Here is a 27,295-nt window from a genome sequence, read left to right on the forward strand (position 1 = left end):
TTACATTGGGGTTTTGATGAGTATTGCATTAAATTTGTATATTGTTTTGAGTAATACAGCCATTTTAACTGTTTATTCTTCCAATTCATTAACATGGAATATTTTCCATTTCATTGTGTCTTTTTCAATTTCTTTCAATATTTTGTAGTTTTCACTATATAGGTCCTTCACAGCCTTTGTTAAGTTTATTCCTAGGTATTTTTTTGTCATTACTGAAACTGTAAAATAAATTTTTTTTAGTTCATTTTCCAATGTTTCATCATTGGCATATCAGAAAGCAGTGGACTTTTGTATATTGATTTTGTACCCTGCAACTTTACTGTATTGGTTTATTGTTTCTAATAGTTTTTTGGTGAAATATTTGGGGGTTTCTATATACAGGATCATGTCATCTGCAAAAAGTGATAACTTTACTTCTTCTTTCCCAATACAGATGTTTTTTATTATTTTTTTCTTTTGCTTGATTGCTCTGGATAAGACTTCCAGAACTATGTTGAATAAGAGTGGAGAGGGTGGGCAACCTTGTCTTGTTCCTCATTTTAGTGGAAAAGCCTTCATTTTTTCACCATTTAGTATGATATTAGCTAATGGTTTGTCATATATGGTCTTTATTAGGTTGAAATACTTCCATTCTATTTTTATTTTATTGAGTGTTTTAAACATAAAGGGATGTTGTATTTTATCGAATGCCTTTTCTGCATCTATTGATAGTATAATATGATTTTTTTCCTTTGATGATGTAGTGTATTATTTTTATTTATTTCTGCATGCTGAACCATCCTTATGCTCCTATAATAAATCCCACCTGATCATGATGTATTATTTTTTTAATGTGTTGTTGTATTGGATTTTTGCATCTGTATTCACTAGAAATACTGGTCTGTAGTTTTCTTTTTTATATGTTGTCCTTGCCAGTGTTTGGTATCAAAATTATACTGGCCTCATAAAACATGTTAGGGAGTATTGCTGCTTCTTCTATTTTTGGAAGACTTTGAGAAAGGTAGGTACCAATCTTCTTTGAGTGTTTGGTAAAATTCACTAGTGTAGCCATCTGGTCCTGGACTTTTTAGGAGGGATGTTTTTGATAGTGGTTTCTATTTTTTCCCTGCTTATAGGTTTATTTAAGTTTTCCACTTTTTCGAGACTCAGTCTAGGAAAGCTCTAGGAATTTATCCGTTTCCTCTAGGTCAGTGGTCAGAAAACTCATTAGTTAACAGAGCCAAATATCAACAGTACAATGATTGAAGTTTCTTTTGAGAGCCAAATTTTTTAAACTTAAACTATATAGGTAGGTACATTCCTTATTGAGGAAGCTCCCGCACGTGGTATTTTGTGGAATAGCCACACTCAAGGGGCCAAAGAGCTGCATGTGGCTCGCGAGCCTCAGTTTGCCAACCAGGGCTCTAGGTTGTTGAATTTGGTGGCATATAATCTTTCATAATAATATTCTACTGTGATCCTTTGTATATATATGATGTCTGTGATGATTTTTCTCTTTCATTTTGGATTTTGTTTATATGAGTCCTTCCTCCATTCTCCTTAGTGAGTCTAGATAGTGGTTTTTCTATTTCATTGATCTTTTCAAAGAACAAAGTCTTTGTTGTATTAATTTTTCCTATAGTTTTTTTGTTCTCTATTTCATTTAGTTCTGCTTTAATTTTTACTATTTCCTTTATTCTGCTGACTTTGGGTTGCCTTTGTTTTTCTTCTTTTAGTTTCTTAAGGTGTGATGTTAGGTTGTTTACTTGGGATTCTCTTGTTTCTTTATATATGCCTGTATTAACATAAACTTACCTCTTATTACTGCTTTTGCTGCATCCCAGAAATTTTGATATGTTGTGGCGTCATTTTAGTTTTCTATACATATCTTTTGATCTCTGCTTTTATTTCTTCTTTGTCCCAGTCATTTTTAGGAGTATGCTGTTTAATTTCCACATTTTTGTGGGTTTCTTTACTTCCTTTTTATAGCTGAATTCTAATTCCAAAGCCTTATGATCAGAAAATATGTATGGTATAATTTAAATCTTCTTAAATTTGTTTATGTTAGTTTTGTAGCCCAATATATGCTCTGTCCTTGAGAATGTTCCATGCACACTGGAGAAGAATGTATAATCTGATATTTTGGAATGAAATGTCCTATTAATGTCTATCACATCCATTTGGTCTGGAGTGCCATTTAAGGCTGATATTCCTTTATTGATTTTCTGTTTGGATGATCTATCTAAAGCAGACAATGGTGTGTTGAAATCTTCAAGTATGATCGTGTTTTTGTCTGCTCCTATTTTTAGATCAGTTAGTATATGTCTTTTATATTTTTGTGCTGCCTGTTTTGGTGCATATATATTAAGAAGTGTTATGTCTTCTTGATACAATGTCTTCTTTATAATTATGAAATGTCCATCTTTGTCCCTGGTTACCTTTGTTGTCTTGAAATAAGCATTGTCAGATATGAGTATGGCTATACCTGCTTTTCTTTGTGTATTATTTGCTTGGAGAATTGTTTTTCAACCTTTCACTTTGAATCTACTTTTGTCCTTGCAGCTTAAATGTATCTCTTGGAGGTACCATATGGTTGGCTTTTGCTTTTTGATCCAGTCTGCTACTCTGTGCCTCTTTATTGGTGAGTTTACTCCATGTGCATTTAGGGTAATTATTGACACTTGAGGATTATGTATAGCCATTTGTTTTCTGATAATTCGGTGTCTTGTTTGGCTCTCTTTTTTTTTTTGTTTGTTTGTATCTGTCAGTTGTTTTTGTTTGGTGGTGTTCCATACTTCTTTCCCTTGTTTCTATTTTTTTAAGCTGTGTGTTTTAGTGATGGCTCTTTTATGGGTGGGTACCATTAGGTTATTAAAAAAATGTTCATATGTACAAGAGTCTTTTGTCTTATGAGTATTTCTGCACTTTAACCTCCTTTGCTATTGAAGATCTTTATGCTCTCCCCTTTTATGTTATTGTTGTCACAGATTATCCTTGTTTTTATTGTGACAATGTTGGAGCTTTTACTTGTACTTTGGATTTTTTTGTTCTTTGTATCTGGCCAAATAATCCCCTTGAGTATTTCTAGCAGTGGGGGGTTTCTGGTGATAAATTACCTCAGCTTCTGTATGTCTGCAAAAGTTTTTATTTCTCCTTCATATTTGAAGAATAACTTTAACGGGCATAGTATTCTTGGCTGGTAATTCATCTCTTTTAGTATTTTGAATACTTTGGGTCACTTTCTAGAAAACATGATTCTATAAGCCACTCTCTTCTGGCTTGTAGAATTTCTGCTAAGAAGTCTGATGATAACATAATGGGCTTTTCTTTATATGTTATGTTCTTCTTTTCCCTAGCTGCCTTAAGGATTCTATTTTTTTCATTGATTTTTGACAATTTTATTATAATGTGCCTTGAACATTTGGGTTGTGGTAAATCAGATATTAAACTGATAAGAACAGATACTACACTTGATCTTAGCCAAAAGGCCAAGAAATGATTGTAATAGTTTTTATATGCTGAACAGTTATTATTCTATCTTTTATTTGGTATAGAAAGAAGGAGACTAAAAGTCTATATGCATGTTTTTGTGTCCATGTACACCCTAATAACAATAGTGAGAGCAGATGTCTTAGCAGATGGGGAACAAGGATTTGTAAGAGTCTTTCACTGTGTATCCTTTCATACTTCAGGTTTTTGAATAACACGAATGTATTACTTATACAAAAACTAAACTTAAAAATAACTAGAATGAACATAAAATTCTAATAAAACAAAAAGCAGCAAATCAATTGTTTTCTTTTCTGCCTACCTAAAACATTGTAGGCAGAATTAACTGACTAGTTTAGGCATATGAAATCCTAGCTCCTTGCTTCTGGTATGAACAAACTTGGAGGGATAATTTACTTTCCAGAATTCTCTACAGTATCAGGCTGAGACTGGTACTTTGTTTCAAACTTCAGGCTTTTCAGTTTATTCCTCTTTCATGCCCTACTTCTCTCACCTCCTTACTGATTTCTCTTAGGAGGACTTCCTTAGTAAATAATTTGTATATGAATCCATGTCTTGGGGTCACTTTCTAGAGAACATGATCAAAAATACACATTTTATCAGATTTGGAGTAACATGAAGCCAAAATTTCATTTTTCCTAACAGATAAATTTCAGAAACTAGGCATCATTTTATAAATTCCAACCTCATTTTTCATACATTACAAATATTCCAGACTATACCACATTATGTAATTATTTTATGATGTACAATAATTTTAATGCTTTGCTTTTATGAGTAAATGGGCATTATCATGCACTTAATCATATTACCAATTTAGTTCATGTGAAAGTCCTGCCCTTAGGGTCTAGTATTTTAAAAGACTGTATAAATGGCCCTGGATGGATAGCTCAGTTGGTTAGGACATCTTCTTAAAGCACAGAGGTCGCTGGTTCAATGCCTGGTCAAGGCATGTACAGCAACAGATTGAAGTTCCCATCTCTCTCTTGCTCTCTCCCTTCCTCTCTCTAAAATCAATAAAATAAGTATTTTTAAAAAGACCTTATAAATGGAATTTACAATGTTTCAGATAGACCAATACAGAAATAACAGCAACAACAACAACAAAAAACCTCACATTATCTTGGGTTACCTGTTAACCTCCTGAAGCATTAGATCTGATTATCTCTATCATTACTTCATTCAAAGTCAAAGTAGAATGCTGCTAATTTAACAATTGCATATTTGCATTTCTTGTCATAAGAGTTCATTTTTAAAAAATATAAAATGTCTTTGCTCTTAGAAAAGAACCAGTTTCTTGGGCAAAATTTTCTCTTTCCACCTTTTCCATAATCATCACCTTAGTATTTAGAATTTTTCCTTAGGTAAGGGCTTTTGTTAAATGATCATTTTAAAAATCATCTTCAGTGCAGCAAAAGTAAGAGAGGACATTTTTGCTGTTTATATCCTTCTTATTTGAGACAAGAGGGATTAACATCTAGATTACAGGTCAGCAAATTTACTACTGCCTACAGATTTAGCCTACTGCCTGTTTTATGCCCTCATCCTCAAACCACCTCCATGAGCTAAGAAATCATTTTTACATTTTTGCATCTTTGAAAAAAATCAAAAGTAGAATATTGTTTTGAGATGTATAAAAATTATGGAAAATTCATATTTCTGTGACCATAAATAATTTTTTATTAGAATACCACCTCACTCATTTGTTCACATATTGTCTAGGGTAGCTTTCAGTTGAGTAGTTGTGATAAAGACAACTGTCCTTGGAAATGACCTTTTGTGGTAGGCAAAAAAATGTCAATGTCCCTCCTTCTCCTGCTTTATCCTTGGAACTTGTGAATATGGATCTTTACATAGCAAAAACTTTATTTAGCAAATGTAGTTAAGGATGTGAACTTTGGGATGGAGAGATTATGCTGGATTATCTAGGTTAGCCGATCTAATTATATGAGCCCTTAACAGCATAGAACTTTCTTCAGTTAGAGTTAAAAAGAGACATTACAAAAAGAAAAGTCAGAGAGATTCTGTGTGAGAAGGATTTGACATGCTGTTGCTGATTTGAAGATGGAGGGGACAATGTGACAAAGAATGCAGGCTACTTTAAGGAGGTGACAAAAACTGACAACCAGCAAGAAAATAGGGGTATCCAGCCACAGCAAACAGCATTCTGCCAGCCACCTAAATGAGTTTGGAAGCAGATTCTTCCCCACTGAGACTCCAGGAACATGGTTCTGGACCAACTTTACTTCAATCTTTTGAGATACTAGCCAGCTAACCCCCATCTCCCCCCACCCACTGTGTTGACTTTGGACCAGAAAACTGTGAGTTGTAAATGAGTGTTGTTTTAAACCACTAAATTTTCAGTAATTTGTTTCAGCAGTAATAGGAAACTAATACATTCTCAAAGCCCACAATATTTTCTATTTTGCCTTTTCCAGAGAAATTTTCCCAAACCCTGATCTGAATCCTTGCTTCTCAGACCAGCAACATTAGTGTTACCTAGGAGCCTGACAGAAATGCAGAATCTCTTCATTAACTCATTGGTAGGAATCCTTTCACAATGTATATGTGCATCAAATCTTCACATTGTACACTTTAAATATCTTACAATTTTATATGTCAGTTATACTACAATGAAGCTGAGGATTTTTTGTTTGTTTTTAATTTTTATTTATTGACTCTAGCCAGAGAGGAAGAGACAGGAACATCAATCCGTTCTTGTATGAGCCCTGACTAGGGACCGAACTGGCAACCTCTGTGCTTTGAGCCAATGCTCTCACCAATGGAGATATACAGCCAGATCTAAAGCTGAAGCTTAATATATTAAAATTAAAAATCTTAATACTCATATGATATATGTTCATTTTGTGACTTTATCCAATTAAAAAAAAAGAAATGCAGAATCTCAGACCTCACTGAGACCTACTTTAACAAAATTCCCTAGGGCATTCTATTGCATTTAAAATCTAAGAAGCAAGCCCTGGCCAGTTAGCTCAGTCAGTTAAGAGTGTTGTACCCAAGTGACAAGGTTGTGACTTCCATTCTGGGTCATGGCATATGGGAAGCTACCAATGAATGCATGATTGAGTGGAACAACAAATGAATGCTTCCCTTCCCCCTCCCCACTCTCTCTTAAACAAACAAAAAAACTAAAAAGTAAGCCCTAGCCAGATTCAGTGTATTAGAGTGTCATCTCAGAGCTTGGAGGTTGCCAGTTCAATTCCTCCATCAGGGCACATACAAAAACAGCTTGATGTTCCTGTCTTTTTCTCCCTGCCTCTGTAAAAAAAATCTAAGAAACATTAGTGAGGCAGAAAGGAAAGTTAAAATAGGGAACAAAGGTCTCAAGTTCTACCCTTCCCTTTACCATCTTGGCTGGAACATCATAGACATGACTTTTATTTATTTTTATTTTTTTAATTGATTTCAGAGAGAGGGAGAAAGAGAGACAGAGACATCAATCTGTTCCTGTATTAGCTCTGACCCAGGATTGAACTCACAACCTTTGCCTATCAGGATGATGTTCTAACCAATGGAGCTATCCAGCCAGGGCACAACAAGACTTTTACTAACCAGCTTTTCTCCCACTTCCCTCTTCCCAATATCCTGTAGTTGAGACAAAACCATTCTCAACCATATTAGATAGTCATATTGAACTAAAGGTGACCAATAAGGCCATAATATCTTCATAATAACTGTGCTTTTAGGACCACCACCCCCTAAATCGCCATGACAGTTCTGGGAGGACCAAAAAAGAAATCGTTATCTGGAGAGGAGGAATAAGAATGAGCCTTGTCAGCAGTCACCCATCAGCATCAGAAATCAGAAGCCAAGGACTACCTTTTCCCCCCAACCCTTGCCTACATTTAGTGGAAATCTTTCACCCAGACCCCATCGGGTCATCTCAATTTTGGAGGTCACCCACTCTCACTTCTTGAGTATGTACTTTTGCTTTAATACTTTTACTGTCCTTTGCTAAATCTTTCCATCTCATTCGTGAATCTTTTCTTATGTGGAGACAAGAACCTGAACCTCGCTATCACCAGGATGCCCATATTGGGTTGAGGTCTCCCTTGGACTCCTTAGATGACATCACTAGTCAGGAACTCACCTTGTGGTTGTCTTAGCTGGCACCAATATGTGCTTAGCTTCCTTTGTCTGGACAGAGAGGTAAACAGATGTACATAGAAACAATGGTTTTAGGGGAAAGCTGGAAGTTGGACTTGGCTGGATATTTCATAGTTATCATCACAGTCACAAGCATCCTCATTTTCATCCTCAGCATTATTATCACTGTGTTCATCATCACACCAAAGCAACATGAAACACCTACTTCCAGATTTTCCACTGCAAATTCTTACTGTATATATTACTTGGATCTTTCAACTCCCCAGAAAACCACTGTATCAGTTCCTTAGGGCTGCTGTAACAAATTACCACAACTATATGGCTTCAAACAATAGAAATTTATATTCTTTACTGGTCTGGAGGTCAGAAGTCAGAAATCAAGGTAACATTTTTCTAGAGGATCTAAGGGAGAATCTGTTGCAGGTTTCTCTCTTAGGTTCTGGTAACTGCTGTAAAACTATAGCATTCCTTGGCTAGGAATACATTCATCACTCCAACCTCTGCCTCCATCTTTATATTACCTCCTCCTCTGTATTTCTAATCTCCCTTTGCCTTTCTCTTATAAGGACATCTCTCATTAGATTTAGTTCTCACCCTAAATACAGGATAATGTCATCTCAAGATCTTTAACTTAATTGTATCTGCAAAGAACTGTTTTCCAAATAAGGCCACATTCACTGGTTCTAGAGGTTGAGGTAAAGGTTTTCAGTTGTAGGCATATCTTTCTGGAAGCCACTACAACCACCATTAAGTACCATTAACTGGTTAATCAAAGCAAAAATGACTCACTGAATGAGGAAAAAACCATCCTTAATGAGTCTTAATAAATATCTCAAAATCAGAAAACGAGCAGAGGCTAGTTAGACAAGTTTAAGGCTTGGTGTAGGTGATTGTAAGAGAGGTCTTATAAGGTGAAGTACTGGTTATGATTGGGCAGGGTTTAAGACACAATAAATTTAGACTGGAGAACACAGTGAGAAAAGCCTTGATGATTTAGCTTGTCATTTAACAGCCTGGGTTCCCACAAAGATAAACTTCTTACAAGCCTCAGGCTCAGTCTTCTGCATAATAAAAACCTTACTGGAAAGTATGCAGATGAGGCCTTTTCAGTCATTTATACCTACACAAGAATGAGTTTCCGGCCCTGGCCGGTTGGCTCAGCGGTAGAGCATCGGCCTGGCGTGCAGGGGACCCGGGTTCAATTCCCGGCCAGGGCACATAGGAGAAGCGCCCATCTGCTTCTCCACCCCCCCTCCTTCCTCTCTGTCTCTCTCTTCCCCTCCCGCAGCCAAGGCTCCATTGGAGCAAAGATGGCCCGGGCGCTGGGGATGGCTCCTTGGCCTCTGCCCCAGGCGCTAGAGTGGCTCTGGTCACGGCAGAGTGACGCCCCGGAGGGGCAGAGCATCGCCCCCTGGTGGGCAGAGTGTTGCCCCTGGTGGGTGTGCTGGGTGGATCCGGTTGGGCACATGTGGGAGTCTGTCTGACTGTCTTTCCCTGTTTCCAGCTTCAGAAAAATAAAAATAAAAAAGAATGAGTTTCTTTGACAGCTTTCTGGAGGTCAGTTTGATAAAGAAAGATGACCTTGAAACCTAGGTCCAAGCTAAGGGAGGAAGAAACAGCACAGGTTTTAATTTTTTTTGTTTGTTTGTTTTTAAACATAATTCTACATTTGATTATCCAACCAACTGACCTCTTTTCATGCAATAAAGCAAAATATAACTCTCTCATTATGCAGTTAACAGTTTACATATTAAATGTAATTGAGAAACAAATGTGTGTTACAGCCACTTATGTATAGACATCACTTTAAAAACAGATTACTAACTTATTATCTATATTCTTTTACTTTTCCTTCTACATACTCTTCATTAGTAAGGGATTTTGTCTCGTTTGTCACTCAAACCCCAGAACTGTGCCTGGCACAAATACAGTGTTTGATCAAAATTGTAATATGGATGAAAATAGACCATAACCATTTATATGAATACATTAAAATACCCTAGCAAACACTTCTCCAGAAAAGACAAAAAGCCAACAGATATATGAAAAGATGCTCATCTTCACTTATTAGAAAATGTAAATAAAAACTACAATGAAATACCACTTCACATCTGTTACATTGGCTATTATCAACAAGACAGGTGAAAAAAACTGTTGGAGAGGCTGTGGAGAAAAAAGAACCCTCATTCACTGTTGGTTAGAATGTAAACTGGTACAACCATTATGGAAGAAAGTATGTTCAGTCCTCAAAATATTAGGAATAGAACTACAATATTACTCAGCAACCCCTTTACTGGGTATCTACCCCCCAAACTCCAAAACATTGGTATGTAAAGACACACGCACCCCATGTTCATCAAAACATTATTCATGGTGGCCAAGACATGGAAACAACCAAAGTGTCCCTTGATAAAGGATTGGATAATGAAGATATGGTGTGTGTGTGTGTGTGTGTGTGTGTGTGTGTGTGTGTGTGTGTAATGGAATTCTACTCAGCCATCAGAAATGATGACATATTGCAATTCACAACAACACGATGTATCTTGAGAACATTATACTGTGTGAAATAAGTAAATCAGAAAAAGTTAAGAACTGTATTTCACACATAGGTTGGATATAAAACTGAAATTTATGGACACAGATAAAAGTGAAATGGTTACATTGGGGAGGAAGTGAGGGGAGGGAACTAAAGAAGGACAAATATACAGTGAAAGAAAATGATTTGAGAGAGAGGGAAAATGGCAACAGAGTAAGCAGACATTTCAACTCCCACCTCCCAGAACCAAAGTGGATTACAATTTAATTTAGGAACAATCATCTTGAAAAACCAACTTTGAACTAAACTAAAAAGAATCTATAACCAATCATCACCAAAGAAACCACACCGAGCTTGTAGGGAGGGCTGAGATGCAGAAAGGGCTGCCCCACTCTCAAGAACAAGAGGCAGTCTGGAGGGTCTCTCATGGTGGAGTGGGTTGCCTGGAGAGTTGTGGCTCCTCAGCCCCAGGACCAGAACCACAGCCTGCAGCTTCAGAGACTAGAGAAGGTGTACGGACAATGTTTAGTTGAAAGAAGAGCTGGGTTACTGTTTGCAAGAGGAAGGCAGAATGGTCAGACCCAGGCTCTGCCTTAAAGTGATCCTGCAGAAAACCTAGTTTACAGCCACTTGCCTGGGGCTCTGGGAACAGGGACCGCTGAAAGAACTGGAGTAGCAAGAGGAGAGGGTAGTCTCAAAGGCACAGGGTGAGATGTGGGGGACAGCCACTCTGACCCCTGTACTAGGTAACTCCCCAAACCTAAAGTGACCATTTTTCATGAAAGAACCAAGCCAGCAAAGTGAAGTAATTATCCTGCCCACCAGAGGCTCTGATGCTCCAGTCTGTGCAACGGGATGCTTAGAAGCAGGGAGCACATCAGGGACACAGGTCTTGAGTGTAGAGGTATGGGCTACATTGCCCCCCCAACTGCTGAGTACCCTCCAAAGGGCAGGAGGACCTGGCTGTGGCAGTGGTCATGGCACATGGTCTGCATGGTGGAGGGGGGCAGAGCCCAGCAAAGCAATTTGTGCAGTGGTGGAGGGGAGTGGAGCCTGGCGGCCCACACAGCAGTGGCAAGGGGCAGAATCTGGAGAAACTCCTGGAATGCCTGCATGGGGTAGAGCCCAGAGAGGTAACCCTCACACCTGTAGGGGGAGGAGCCAGGCAAGGCGAGGAGTCCACCGCACCTGCAGGGCAGCCCAAGCATAGGCCTGCAAGCCTACACACACAGCAGTGTTGGTGCCTGAGTGCCCGAGGAGGTGGCAGCAGTAAGGGGCAGACATAAAGACCACACCTCAGGAATAAAGTGGCCTCAGGCTGGCCAAGAGTAGATAAAAGCCAGCCTATAAATGCAACTATTATTAACAATGGCATCAGGGTCCATCAGAGGCAGCCACTAATTCTGGATTGCCTGTAGCTCCAAGTACATTGCTAAGGGCCAGTCATAAGCATTGACTCCCACCAGTCTACACCAGGTTCAGGCCAGGGAGGTCCAGGGCTCCTACATTCAGTGGACAGATACGGAGAGCATCAGATCAGGACCTAACAACACTAATTAGAGTGGTATCTTAAGGAAAGGCTCCTGACATCTGACCCAGCTATGGCATAGAAAATGCTGACACAAATAACAAAAAGAGCAGTAGCAGCAGACAAGTACCCCATAGCAGATTACAAACAACAGCTGATGCCAACACAAGAAGATCTAGACACAACACAACTAAAAACTGAAGGCAGGCAACATCAACCCTATACTCAGCTAGCTAAACAAACAAGACATCCAAAGAGGCAATCTATACAGAAACAAAATGAGAAGACAAAGAAATGCAATTCCAATGAATCAACAAAAGAAATCACCAGAAAAAGAACTGAATGAAATGGAAATAACCAAGATACCAGATGCAGAGTTTAGCATAATGATAGTTAGGATGCTCAAGGACATGGAGCAACAATAGATGGACATAATGAGCACCTAAACAAAGAGATAACAAGCATAAAAAAGGACATTGAAATCATAAAAAGGAATCAGACAGAAATGACAAACACAATATCAGAAATGAAGACTACATTAAAAGGAATCAAAATCAGGCTGAATGAAGCAGAGGATCAAATCAGCGATTTAGATGACAAGATAAGCAAAAGCATGGAAGTGGAACAGCAAAAAGAAAAGAGGATCAAAAAGTCCGAGAGCCCTGGCCGGTTGGCTCAGCGGTAGAGCATTGGCCTGGCGTGCAGGGGACCCCGGTTCGATTCCCGGCCAGGGCACATAGGAGAAGCGCCCATTTGCTTCTCCACCCCCCCCCTCCTTCCTCTCTGTCTCTCTCTTCCCCTCCCGCAGCCAAGGCTCCATTGGAGCAAAGATGGCCCGGGCGCTGGGGATGGCTCCTTGGCCTCTGCCCCAGGCGCTAAAGTGGCTCTGGAAATGACAGAGTGATGCTCTAGAGGGGCAGAGCATTGCCCCCTGGTAGGCAGAGCATCGCCCCTGGTGGGCGTGCCGGGTGGATCCCGGTCAGGCGCATGCGGGAGTCTGTCTGACTGTCTCTCCCCGTTTCCAGCTTCAGAAAAAATACAAAAAATAAATAAATAAATAAAAAAGTCTGAGAAAACTCTAAGGGACCTCTGTGACAATATGAAGAAACACAACATGTGCATCACAGGGATTCCTGAAGGCTAAGAGAAAGGACAATGTTTAGAGAATCTGATTGAAGAAATCATAGCTGAAAACTTCTTAAAATTGATGAAGGAAAAAGTCACACAAGTTCAAGAAACACAGACAATCCCATTAAAGAGGAACCCAATGACACCTACACCAAGACACATCATAATTAAAATACCAAAACTAAGAGAAAAGAAAGACTACTAAAAGCTGAAAGAGAAAATCAGTCAATCACATACAAAGGAGCCCACATAAGGATGACACCTGACTTTTCAACAGAAACACTTGATGCCAGAAGGGAATGGCAAGAAATATTCAAAGTAATATAAAACAAGAGCCTAAAACCAAGACTTCTTTATCCAGCAAGGCTATCATTTAAAAATGAAGGAGAAATAAAAAGCTTTCCAGACAAAAAAAAACAAAACAAAACAAAAAAAACAATTTAATGAATTCATTACAACCAAACCAATGCTGCATGAAATATTAAGGGGCTTGTTGTAAAGAGAACAAAAGCGGGGGGAAAATCTAGTAAAAGCAATATGTAAATTTAAAGAATAAAATAGCAATAAACAAATACATATCAATAATAACCTTAAATGTAAATAGATTAAATGCTCCAATCAAAAAACATAGGGTAGGGTAGATGCATGGAAAAGAAAACAGGACCCGTACATATGCTGTCTACAAGAGAACCGCCTCAAAGAAAAAGAGACACACAGACTGAAAGTGAAGGAATGGAAAAAAATATTTCATACAAATGGAAATGAAAAAAAAGCTGGGGTAGCAATACATATATCTGACAAAATAGACTTTAAAACAAAGGCTATAGTAAGGGATAAAGAAGGTCACTACATAATGATAAAGGGAGCAATTGAATAAGAAGATATAACCATTATAAATATCTGTGTGCCTAATATAAGTGAATCTAAATATATAAAGCACACTTTGATGGACATAAAGGGTGACATCAACAGCAATACTATAACAGTAGGGGATTTCAATATCCCACTAACATCACTGGATAGATCCTCAAGAAAGAAAATTAACAAAGAAACAACAGCCTTAAATGGCATACCAGATTTACTTGTATTTAATAGATATCTTCAGAACCTTTCCCACTAAAGCAGTGGAATATACATTCTTTTCAAGTGCTCACAGTACATTCTCTAGGATAGACCATATGTTAGAACACAAAACAAGTCTCAATATATTTAAGAAGATTTAAATCATATCAAGCATCTTCTCTGATCACCATGGCATGAAAGTAGAAATCAACTACAATAGAAAAATGGAAAAACATTCAAACACTTGGAAACTAAATAGCATGTTATAAAATAATGAATAGGTTAACAACAAGCTCAAGAAAGAAATAAAAATATCCTTGAAACAAATGAAAATGAACGTACAATAACTCAAAATGTGTGGGACACAGCAAAAGCAGTCCTGAGAGAAAATTACATAGCATTTCAAATGTGAGTACTTGAAAAGAATGTATATTCCACTGCTTTAGTGGGAAAGGTTCTGAAGATATCTATTAAATACAAGTAAATCTAGTATGCCATTTAAGGCTGCTGTTTCTTTGTTAATACTTTAAAAAGGAAGAGAAAGCTCAAATGAACAAAAACTAGAAAAAAAGCGAGTAACACCCAGAGGAAGTAGAAGGAAGAAAATAATTAAGATCAGAGTGAAAATAAATGACATAGAGGCTAAAAAAACAATACAGAGGATCAATAAAACAAAGAGCTGGTTTTTTGAAAAGGTAAAAGATTGATGAGCCTTTAACTAGACTCACCAGGAAAAAAAGACGGACTCAAATAAATAAAATTAGAAATGAGAGTGGAGAAGTAACAACTGACACAGAAGAAATAAGAAGGATTGTAAAAAAGTACTATGAAGGACTGCATGCCTCAAAATTAGACAGCCTAGGTGAATTGGAAAAATTTCTTGAAACACATAATCTTTCAAAAATCAATGTGGAAGAATCAGAAGACCTGAATATATCAATTACAACAAATGAGATTAAAGAAGTTATAAAAAGAACCCCAACAAACAAAAGCCCTAGGCCCAATGGCTTAACAGGTGAATTATACCAAATATTCAAAGAAGTAACTTCTATCCCTCTCAAGCTATTTCAAAAAATTCAAGAGGAGAGAAGAATTCCAAAGTTTCTTTTATGAGGTGAGCATAATTCTCATTAAAAACCAGGCAAAGACAATACAAAGAAAATAATTATAGGCCAATATCCCTGATGAATTTAGATGCTAAAATCCTCAACAAAATATTAGCAAACTGGATCCAGCAATAATTGAAAAAAATTATACATCATGATCAAGTGGGATTTATTCTGGGGAGGCAAGGCTGATACAATATTCACAAATCAATAAATGTGATTCATCATATAAAGAAAAGAAAGGAGAAAAATCACATGATAATATTAATAGATGCAGAAAAAGCATTTGATAAAAGCCAGCACCCAATTATGATCAAAACTCCCAGCAAAGTGGGAATACAGGGAACATACCTCAATATGATAAAGGACATCTATGACAAACGCACAACCAACATCATAATCAAAGGGCAAAAATTGAAAGCAATCCACTTAAGATCAGGAACAAGGCAGGGTGCCCTCTTTCACCACTCTTATTCAACATAGTTCTGGAAGTCCTAGCCACAGCAGTCAGACAAAAAGAAGAAATAAAAGGCATCCAAATTGGAAAAGAATAAGTAAAACTATCATTATTTGCTGATGATATGATACCGTACATAGAAAATCCTAAAGTCTCAGTCAAAACAATACTGGACCTGATAAATGAATTTAGCAAAGTAGCAGGATATAAAATTAATATTCAGAAATCAGAGGCATTTTTATACACAAACAATGAACTCTCTGAAAGAGAAATAAAGAAAACAATCCCCTTCACTATTGCAACAAAAAAATAAAGTACCTAGGAGTAAATTTAACCAAGGAGGTTAAAGACTTGTACTGGGAAAATTATAATACATTGATAAAAGAAATCAAGGAAGATACAAACAAGTAGAAGCATATACCGTGTTCATGAATAGGAAGAATAAACATCATTAAAATGTCTATATTACCCAAAGCAATATATAAATTCAATGCAATTCCTATTAAAATACCAATGACATACTTCAAAAATATAGAACAAATATTCCAAAAATTTATATGGAACCAAAAAAGAACACGAATAGCTTCAGCAATCTTGAAGAAGAAGAATAAAGAGTGTGGTATTACACTTCCTAATATCAAGTGATACTACAAGGCCATTGTACTCAAAACAGCTTGTTACTGGCATAAGAACAGGCATACAGATCAATGGTACATAACAGAGAACCCAGAAATTAACTCACACCTTATGAACAATTGATATTTCACAAAAGAGGTAAGAGCATACAATGGAGTTAAGACAGTCTCTTTAACAAATGGTGTTGGGAAAATTGAACAGCCACCTGCAGAAAAAATGATACTAGACCACCAACTTACAGCATTCACAAAAATAAACTCAAAATGGATAAAAGACTTAAATGTAAATCGTGAAAGCTTAATCATCTTAGAAGACATAGGCAGTAAGCTCTCTGACTTCTCTCGCAGCAATATATTTGCTGATATTTCTCCACGGGCAAGTGAAATAAAGGACAGCATGAACAAATGGGATTATATAAAACTAAAAAGCTTTTGCACAGCTAAAGACAGTATGAACAAAATAAAAAGACAAACTACACAATGGGAGAATATATTTGACAATACATCTGATAAAGGGTTAATAACCAAAATTCATAAAGAACTAGTAAAACTCAACACTAGAAAGATAAAAAATCCAATAAAAAATGAGCAAAAGAAATGAATAGACATTCTCCAAAGAGGACATATGGATAGCCAATAAGTAGATGAAGAAATGTTCAATATCACTAATCACTAGAGAAATGCAAATTAAAACCACAATGAGATACCACCTCACACCAGTCAGAATAGTGCTTATTAACAAAACAACACATAATATGTGCTGGAGAGGATGTGGAGAAAAGGGAACCCTCCAGCACTGCCGGTGGGAATGCAGACTGGTGTAGCCACTGTGGAAAACAGTATGGAGATTCCTCAAAAAATTAAAAATGGAACTGCCTTTTGACCCAGCCCTTTCATTTTTAGGAATATATCCTAAGAATACCAAATCACTGATTCAAAAGAAGAAATGCACCTCCATGTTTATTGAAGCATTGTTTACAATAGCCAAGATCTGGAAACAGCCCAAGTGTCCATCAGTGGATGAGTGGATTAAAATGCTATTGTACATATACACAACAGAATACTACGTGGCCATGAAAAAGAAAGAAATCTTACCTTTTGCAACAACATGGATTGTGGACAAGTCCTGCCGGGGTGAGGACAATGGAGATGCAAAGACCCGACTCCTCCGGGAACCAGGTTCAGTGATGCAGATCCACTTTATTCAGGAAGTAAGCTAGCTTATATACACAGGTTCAGCCTATAGGGTGTTACAACGTGTTCCTCAAAGCCAATGGCTAAAAGATCAGGGAACTGCGTGGTTGGCACTGAGTCACTTCCTTATAGCTGGCGAGCTCCCTTCCTGGGTATGCCCAGGAGGGTTCTGGGAGCTGGAGTATTCTCACAGCATTGCATCAGCCACAGCAGCTAGGAATGCGCTCTGCACTCCACCCGCAATGGATGTACCTGGAAACTATTATGCTAAGTGAAATAAGCCAGGCAGAGAAAGAAAAATATTATATGTCCTTACTCATTTGAGGAATCCAATAAACAATGTAAACTGAGGAACAGAATAGAGGCAGAGGCAGGATCAAAGGGACCAGAGGGGACGTGGACAGAGGGAAAGGGGATGAGAGGATGGAATCAGAGAAGGGAAAGTGATTGGTGAAATTATATATACATAACACAGCATTATAGAGAGCCCAAAAGCAACTCTTGGAGGGAAGGTGGGAGAGCATTGGAGGAGGGGTCAAGAGGGATGTTTAGGGGAACACGGGGGTGGGAGAATGTATTTGGTGTGACACTTGAATCTATGTAAACACAATAAATTAAAATCAATAAAAAAAGAAAAGAAAAGAAAATTATTTGACTTTGGGTGATTGGCACACAATGCAATCAACAGTTCAAATGCTATATAGATGTTCACCTAAAATCTATGTACTCTTATTGATCAATGTCACCCTATTAAATTTAATTTCAAAATAAAATTTAATTTTAAAAAATATGTTAGAATATACAGACATAAGAGTCAGGCAGAAAATGTCTCCTGCTCATTTATATCTTGGTGATCAAGTAAGTCAATTTCTAATTAGAATCTATTCAAATTCCACTGATTATGATAAGGATTTTGGAAGAAAAGGTTGAAATAGAAGTTTGAAATAAAAATATATAATTTGGCTCCTATTTTATTCTCAGAAGATTTAACGTAGAGTGCACTGTAAGTGCATCTAAACTGCAGGATGAAGCTAAACCTCTAAAACCAAATAACAATATGTATGATTCAGATTGTTTTTTATAACAAAAATGGAAGCTGGGTTGTACAGTCCTCTTTGAAGCAGTCAGTATGCATTAAAGCAGAGAAAATTGTTGCAATGATTGATGTTAATGTAGCACAATTCTGTCTTTAATAAGTGAAATTTTCTCTTAAAAGAAATCTAAAATATCTTGAGAGGTTGTCAAGAAAGGAGAGAGCTCAGCTTTGTAGGAGAAAAGGTAAAATAATGCTCTTAAGGGGAATTTTGAAGAGTTTTAAAGTTGACTAATACTTTAAAAGAGCATTTTGTGAACTTATTACAAACTCTTCATTATTTCAGCTCTCTCAAAGAGCTCAAAAGATTTTTTAATGCAAAATAAAGAGGATATCTTTCTTTGATGTTTCTTAAATATCTGACTTTTTGAAAATAGAATAAGTAGATTTGAAAACCAGACATACTTCCAGGCTTCCCAATTATTTAAATGTTATTTTGTGTGATTCAGATAATTCAGCAATCTATTTGTTGCTATTTCATTTTGTTCCATATAATTTTTATCTCATACAGAAAATATTTGTATTAGTGTGTGCAAAAATGCTTTAGTAACTTCTAACATATTCCAAATTTAAAATGCAATCTAATCCTTCTGTGATATTAGCACCCATCACAATTTCTTCATTTTTTTATTATTAAATATATAGAAGTGACATTTGTTCACAAAATTATACAGATTTCAAGTGTATAACTCAACAAAACATCATCTGCACACTGTATTCTACAACCATCACCCCTAGCAAAACCTCTTTCCCTCCCCATTCCCTCCCCTTTTTCTCAGCTCTGCTTGTCCTTCACCCCCTTTTCCCTCCAACTATCAGGACACTGTTGTCTGTGTCTATGTATATGTATGTACATACATATATACTTACATGCACACACACATATACATACACATATATGTAAACACATATATGTTTTCTTCTTAATCCCTTCACATTCTTTCATCCAGCACCCCAACCTCCTTTTCCTCTGACAGCTGTCAATCTGTTACATGTATCATGCCTCTGTTTCTATTTTGTTTGTCAGTTTGTTTTGTTTGTTAGATGCCACATATAAGTGAGATCATATGGAATCTGTTTCTCTTACTGGCTTATTTCACTTAGCATAATCTCTGAGTCCATCCATGCTGTCACAAAAGGTAGGATTTCTTTTTGTGTGTTTGAGTAGTATTTCATTATGTGAATGTACAACAGCTATTTTATCTACTCATCTACTGATGGGCACTTGGGCTGTTTTTAAATCTTAGGTGTTATAAATACCGTAATATTACAGTGAACATAAAGGTACATATATTGTGTTGAGTTAGTGTTTTAGGTTTCTTCACATATAGTCCCAGAAGTGGGATCGGTGAGTCAAAAGGTAGTTTCATTTTTAATTTTTTGAAAAAAATTTCATACTGTTTTCCACAGTGGTTGCACCAATCTGCATTCCCACCAGGAGTATACAGGGTTCCTTTTTCTTCACACCCTCACCAGTACTTGTGGCTTGTTGATTTATTGATGATAGCCATTTTGACAGGCATGAGGTGATATTTCGTTGTGGTTTTAATTTGCATCTCTCTGAGAATTAACGATGTTGAGTATTTTTTCATATGTCTATTTGCCATTTGCATGTATTCTTTGAAGAAGTGTCTGTTCAGGTTCTTTGCCTATCTTTCAATTGAGTTGTTTATCTTCTTGGTGTTGAGTAGTATCAGTTCTTTATATATTTTGGTTATTAACCCTTAATGAAATGTATCATTGGCAAATATGTTCTCCCATTCAGTGGGTTCCCTTTCATTTTGTTGATGGTTTCTTTTGTTGTCCAAAACTTTTTTGTTTGATGTAGTCTCATTTGTTTGTTTTTTTCTTTGTTTTCTTTGCCCAAGGAGAAAATATCTGCAAAAATATTGCAACAAAAAATTACTGAGCCTGACCAGGTGGTGGTGCAGTGGATAGAACATTGGCCTGGGACATAGAGGATCCAGGTTCAAAACCCCAAGGTCACCAGCTTGAGCATGGGCTCATCTGGTTTGAGCAAGGCTCATCAGCTTGAGCCCAAAGTTACTGGCTTGAGCAAGGGGTCACTTGGTCTGCTGTAGCCCTCCAATCAAGGCATCTATGAGAAAGCAACAAATGATTAACAAAAGTGATGCAATGAAGAATTGATGCTTCTCATCTCCCTCCCTTCCTTTCTCTCTGTTCCTGTCTGTGCCTCTCTCTGTCTCTGTCACACACAAAAAAAAATGACTGAAATTTTACTGCTTATGTTTTCTTCTAGAATTTTTATGGTTCTATGACTTACATTTAAATCTTTAATCTATTTTGAGTTTATGCTTGTGTATAGTATAAGTTGGTGGTTTACTTTCATTTTTTAGAAATTATCTATCCAATTTTTCCAACACTGTTTATTGAAGAGATTGTCTTTACCCTATTATTTGTTCTTGCTTTCTTTGTCAAATATTAATTGTGCATAAAAGTATGGGTTTTTTTAAAAAAGGCCTGACCTGGTGGTGGCACTGTGGATAGAATGTTGAACTGGAACGCAGAAGGACCCAGGTCCCAAACCTTAAGGTTCCTTGTTTGAGTGTGGACTCATCTGGCTTGAGCACAGACTTACCAGCTTGAGTGCAGTATCGCTGGCTTAAGCATGGGATCATAGACATGACTACATGGTCACTGGCTTGAGTCCAAAGGTCTCTGGCTTGAAGCTCAAGATTGCTGGCTTGAGCCCAAGGTCACTGGCTTGAGCAAAGGGTCACTTGCTCTGCTGGAGCCCCCCAGTCAAGGCACATATAAGAAAACAATCAATGAACAACTGAGGTATAGCAACAAAGGATTGATGCTTCTTATCTCTCTCCCTTCCTGACTGTCTGTCTCTATCTGTCCCTCTCTCTGTCTCTCTTTCTGTCTCTGTTATACACACAAAAAAAGTATGGGTTTATTTCTGTGCTCTCTATTCTGTTCCATTGATCTATATGCCTGTTCTTGTGCCAATACCATGCTGTTTTGACTACTATGACCTTGTAATATAGTTTGATACTAGGTAATGTTATACCTTCAAATTGTTTTTTTTCTCAAGGTTACTGAAGCTATCTGGTTTTTTCACAGTTCCTTATAAATTTTTAGAATATTTATTCTAGATTATTAGTATTTTAATAAGAATTGCAATGAATCTGTAGATTGTTTTAGATAGTATAAATATTTTAATCACATTAATTCTTCCAATCCATGAACACAGTATATGCTTATTTGTATCTTCCTCAATTTCTTCTTTAAGAATCTTGTAATTTTCTGACTACAGATCTTTTACTTCCTAGGTTAAATTTATCCTTAGCTACCTTATTTTTTGTTTCAAGAGTAAGTGGAACTTTTTCTTAATATCTTTTTCTGAAAGTTTATTATTGGTATATAAAATGTTACAATTTTCTGGCCCTGGCTGGTTGGCTCAGTGATAGAGCATCCACCCAGTGTGTGGATGTCCTGGGTTCAATTCCTGATCAGGGCACATAGGAGAAGTGCTCATCTGCTTCTCCACCCCTCTGCTTCTTGCCTCTCTCTCTCTCTCTCTCTCTCTGTCTCTCTGTCTCTCTTCTCCTCCTACAGCCAAGGCTCAATTGGAGCAAGGTGGACCTAGGTGCTGAGGATGGCTCCATGGCCTCTGCCTCAGGTGCTAAGAAGAGCTCAGTTGCTGAGCAACAGAGCAACATCCCAGATGGGCATAGCATTGCTCCCTAGTGAGCTTAGCGAGTGGATTCTGGTTGGGGCATATGCAGGAGTCTGTCTCTCTGCCTCCCCTCCTCTACTGAATAATTAATTAATTAAAATGTTACCATTTTCTGAATATTAATTTTGTATCCTGATACTTTGATGAATTCATTTATTAGATCTGGTAGTTTTTTTTTGTGGAATCTTTAAAGTTTTCTATATATAATATCAGGTCATCTGAGAATAATGATAATGTTACTTCCTCCTTCTTAATTTGGATGCCTTTTATTTCTTCTTCTTTTCTAATTGCTGTGGCTAGTACTTTCAGTACTATGTTGAATAAGAGTAATGAAGGTGGACATCCCTGTATTTTGTCCATTGAATATGATATTGACTGTGGGTTTATTATATACAGCCTTTAGCTGGAACAGCAATACTTATTATCAGACAAAATAAACTTGAAAACAAAGGCCAAAACAAGAGACAAAAGAAGTCACTATTTAATACTAAAAGGATCAATCCAGCAAGAAAATATAACCCTTGTAAACATGTATGCACCTAACATAAATGCACGTAAATATATAAAAAAATCTTGGTGGACATTAAGGGCAAGATAGACAGCAATACAGTCATAGTAGGGTATTTTTAACACCCCATTGACATCGATGGATATATCTTCTAAACAAAAAATCAACAAGGCAACAGCAACCTTAAATGACACACTGGATCAGATGGGTTTAATTGATATTTACAGAACATTTCATACCAAAGGAGTAAAATATACATTTTTCTTAGGTGCACATAGAACATTCTCAAAGGTAGACCACATGTTAAAATACAAAACAAGTCTTAACAAATTCATGAAAATTAAAATCTTACCAAACATCTTCTCTGACCACAGTGGTCTCAAAATAGAAATCAACTACAATAAAAAAAATTGAAAAATATTCAAACACATGGAGGCTAAATAGCATGTTATTAAACATTGAATGGGTTAACAATGCAATCAAGGAAGAAATCAAAGGTTACTTGAAAACAAATGAAAATAAACACATTAACAACCAAAAATCTATTGGACACAGAAAAGCAATCCAGACAGGGAATTTTATAGCATTACAAGCCTACCTCAAGAAGCAAGAAAAAGCTCAAATAAACAATCTAACTTTACTCTTAGAAGAACTAGAAATAGAACAACAAAGAAAGCCCAGAGTAAGTAAAAGGAAAGAAATAATAAAGACCAGAGAGGAAATAAATTACATAGAAACTTAAAAAAAACAAACAATACAATAGATTAATCCCTCATTCTTTGACAGGACTATGGTTCAGTATAAAACAATGTAAATGAAAAGAAAGGATCTTTTTCTTCACTGTGTTGTTACTATCAGTTCAACTCCCCAGGTATCTGATGCATTTAAGGCTATCTGAAAACAAATCTTAAAAACAAAAAAGAGAGAGAGAAAGTCAGTGCAAACCTTGTATCTTCTCTTTAAAGTTTCAATTTAGACACCCCAAAATAATATACATTCTCCATATAATCACTGTTAAGAAGAATCATACAACATTTGGAAACAGGCAAAAAAGGTAGATATCACATCCTGTCAGTATCATGTGCAGTAGAAGGTTTACCTAAGGATTTCTAGGGAAATGTTTGCTCACTTTTAGCATTAACTAAGGTCAAAGATAAACTGAAGTTATGTGAAAACTTAAAGAATTTTGTCCAGTAGAGGTACAAATAATTTCTGTCTAGTAGGAAAGATAAACCCAAAGGTAGTAAGTTTTTGGTCCTATAGCAAAGTTTTGTATTTAACCCAGTTATTTTATTCTAACATTTTATTAAATACTTATATATGCCAAGCTCCTCACATGTTCTTTAAACCAACCAGTCTTAATATCCTACTGTTTTCCACATTAATCAATAAGTTGAATAAAATGTTTGGCATGTGTTCCTTTTATATATGTATGAGTCAGGATTTTATTATTTGTGAAAATTTTACCTTAGTGCCACTTAATACCTCACACATCCACATGCAAGCAAGTAGCTTCTGGACTACCCCATGAAAAAGAATGCAAATCAGAAAGAACTTCAATATGAAAAAATGAAAAATTTCTGAGGTAAGGGAAGAGTTATCTTCACTTTTCAAAGAGAAAAATATAAATCAGTCACCTTAGAAACCAATGTGGCACTAACTTTTATTCAGCATTCATTCTGCTCCTTTTGTTAGGAAAAGAGAAGGACTGGGTTTAAGCAGTAGAGAAGTGTAAGGGATGCCTTGTTTGTAAACTAGAAGGTTAGTTACAGTTCTTTTCTCATTGAAATCCCTGAGATGCTTTAGCAGCTCAAGTTTAGCTGATATGCTGAGAGCACTTCATTTCCTTTTTTCTGATTAAAAAAAAAAAGTTAAATCATCACTTAGTTTCCTCAGTTACAACTCTTATCTCCTTGCCTATCCCCATTTTCAAATGTCACCGGAGTCATATTTCATCTTCAGCAAGCATTTAATTATTGCTTACCAGTGTTTGTCAAATGGGAATAAGCCATAAGCCATGTTCCCTCCCCTTAAGGAAGTCACAATCTCAGAGTAGGAAAGGGCAACAAAGGAGCACAGTGGACACAGGTCAGTGGACGCCAGAGGGACCGACTGGAAGAATCTGTTAAGATTTGTCCACTACTAAAAGTACTTAATTCTAAAGTGAGAGACAAGGGAAAGGGGTTTCACCTTAAGGAGAGTTCCACCATAAAGAATAAAGACAGTGGGTTGAAGTCCACTGGACTGTCAGTTATTTTTCTAAGAAAGGAGTCAAGCAACTATAAATTTAGTATTCTAATTTCAGAGACTATGTAAGAGCTCTTAAGCTATTTATTTATTTAGAAACCATTTTTTTGAGAGATGCAAATTTTGTGTTATTTGAATTTTCAATTAACATAAAACATTAACACACTCTTTATTATTATTATTTTTTTATCCATTGATTTTAGCAACAGAGGAAGAGAGAGAGAAAGAAGACCATTGATCTGTTCCTGTATGTGCCCTGACTGGGGATCAAACCAGCAACTTCTGCGCTTCAGGACAATGTTCTAACCAACCAAGCCATCTGACCAGGGCAACACACTCTTACATGATGTGGTCTTATATACTAAAATTTGGCTTTCTCTTCACCTTGGGGACTTGATATGGAGAACCAAGCTCCAGAGAACCTACCAGTGGGACAGCAGCTTTGGAGAGGAAACAAAAGTCAAACATGTGGCTTGAAGGGAACTGAAAGCCTGGGATTCAGTCTGGAGCAAGAAACATCCCCTTGGTACACAAATAATGTAAGACCATATATCAGTGTTATTTATATCAATGAGCTTGCCTCTCTACTATATCCATACCTCAGGCTGCCCATGCATAACTTCCTCCTGCTATTGCCTTGAAGTTTAACAAAACTATTTGCCTCTCTGTTCTGATGTAAATGCTAGGAAATAAAGGAAAACACAAAATAAAAATCACCCATAATACCACCTCATAAATATCACACTCAGTCTCCCTCGTATAAGTCTTCCTTCTGTGTATATTTTTTACATACCTATATTAGTTTGCTAGGGTTGCTACAACAAATTATCAAAAACTGGATGGCTTAAACAACAGAAATTTATTACTTTATAGCTCTGGAGGCAAGAAGTCTGAAATTAAATTAAGGTGCCAAGAGAGGTGATTCCTTCCAAAGGCTGTGAAGGAAGGGTCTGTTTCAGACTTCTCTCCTTGGCTTGTAGATGGCTTTCTCCCTGTTTCTTTACATTATCTTTGCTCTCTGTGTGACTTTCTGTCTAAATTTCCCCTTTTTATAAGGACACTAGTCATATTGGATTAGGGTTCACCCTAATGACTTCATTTTGAGGTAACTACCTCTTTAATACAATACCCTATATCTAAATAAGGTCATATTCTGAGGTACTAGAGGTTGGAACTTCAGCATATATTTTGGAGGTACACAATTCAATCCATAACAATAACTGACATATTGACGAAACTGGTTATTCTCTGTTGCACCTTATTTTTCACTTCTCAATCTTGCTCTGTGCCTGAAAAAGCTAACTAGCTAATTTCTACAGATGACATCAATGGCCCCTTTTCCTCTGGCTTTCAGTTGGGTTGAGCTAATAGGAGATTCTGGCAAAAACACAACAACAAAAAACAAACAGAAGGCAGAAGGAGGGAAAGATGTATTATTTATTGGCTTCATTTTCTTCCATCTTTGCTGTTTCAGACCTACGGGTAGGAAATCACTGTTCCTAATACCTAGAAATCTCAACATCTCTTTTTGGTCTTCTTAACTCTATCCACCACTACTCTGTAAGTAGTCTATTTTGTTAATGTTTCTAGGTTGTCCTTTGGTATGGCATGAATTTCCTGTCAGGAACCTGACTAATACTCAAATATACAAACATTTTATATAGTTGCCATACAATTTATTCAGAAAAATATCCAAAGACTAGAAATAAGTCAAGAGGGTGGGTAAACATGTCCTTTCAATATCATACTAAGAGCATTGTGTAACATAATTATTTAATTATCGAAGAAAATATATCTGCATTTGACTTGACTGTTTACTATTTGATTAGAGTTCAGGCATTTGAAGTTATATGTTAACTTATAGATTATTTCTGTCTGGTAGAAAAGATTACTTCAAAGGTTTGGTTTTATTACCCTATGAGTTAATGAATTGGCTTGTATTTTACATAGTCTTATTCTAACATTCTTTTTTATTAATTCCTATAGATACACAGTTTATTAAATGGTCTCTGAACTGGTTTTATGATCTTACTGATTTCTTCACTAATAAATTGCATAAATGTTTGAAACATGTTTATTCTACATTAGATGAGTTTGATTTTTATTTTTTTGAAAATTATGCTTTGACATACTTAACACAGTCTGCATTATATTTTTTTACACCATATATATTGTCATCTGGTTTCACTCAACCATTCCCCAAATGTTGAGAATTTAGGTTGCTCTAGTATTTAGCTATTATAGATAAGCTTTGCTGATGATACTCACTTTTAACTTGTAGTTCACATGTAGGCAGATGTTTGTGGGAAGAATGGTAGAAAGTTTACACTTCAGGATGGTCCTGCCCTCACTTTCTTCCTTCCTTGTCCTACTCTTCATCCGATCTCACCCTATTACAGCCACCAAGGTGTCCTTTTGGAATTATAGCCAGTTTGGGCATGGTTAGTTTGGGTCATGGCCTGAGCATATTCTTTGCTA

The 27,295-nt window shown here is 36.6% G+C and overlaps 2 pseudogenes; both read right to left on the minus strand.

Annotated features, from left to right (window-relative positions):
- LOC136317732 (citrate synthase-lysine N-methyltransferase CSKMT, mitochondrial-like) overlaps positions 1-27,295 on the minus strand; it is a 43,129-nt pseudogene that overhangs the window by 7,234 nt on the left and 8,600 nt on the right.
- Positions 3,361-3,479, minus strand: LOC136317902 (U2 spliceosomal RNA; annotated as a pseudogene).

This window comes from Saccopteryx bilineata, chromosome X (assembly GCF_036850765.1).
Source record: "Saccopteryx bilineata isolate mSacBil1 chromosome X, mSacBil1_pri_phased_curated, whole genome shotgun sequence".
NCBI lineage: Eukaryota > Metazoa > Chordata > Mammalia > Chiroptera > Emballonuridae > Saccopteryx > Saccopteryx bilineata.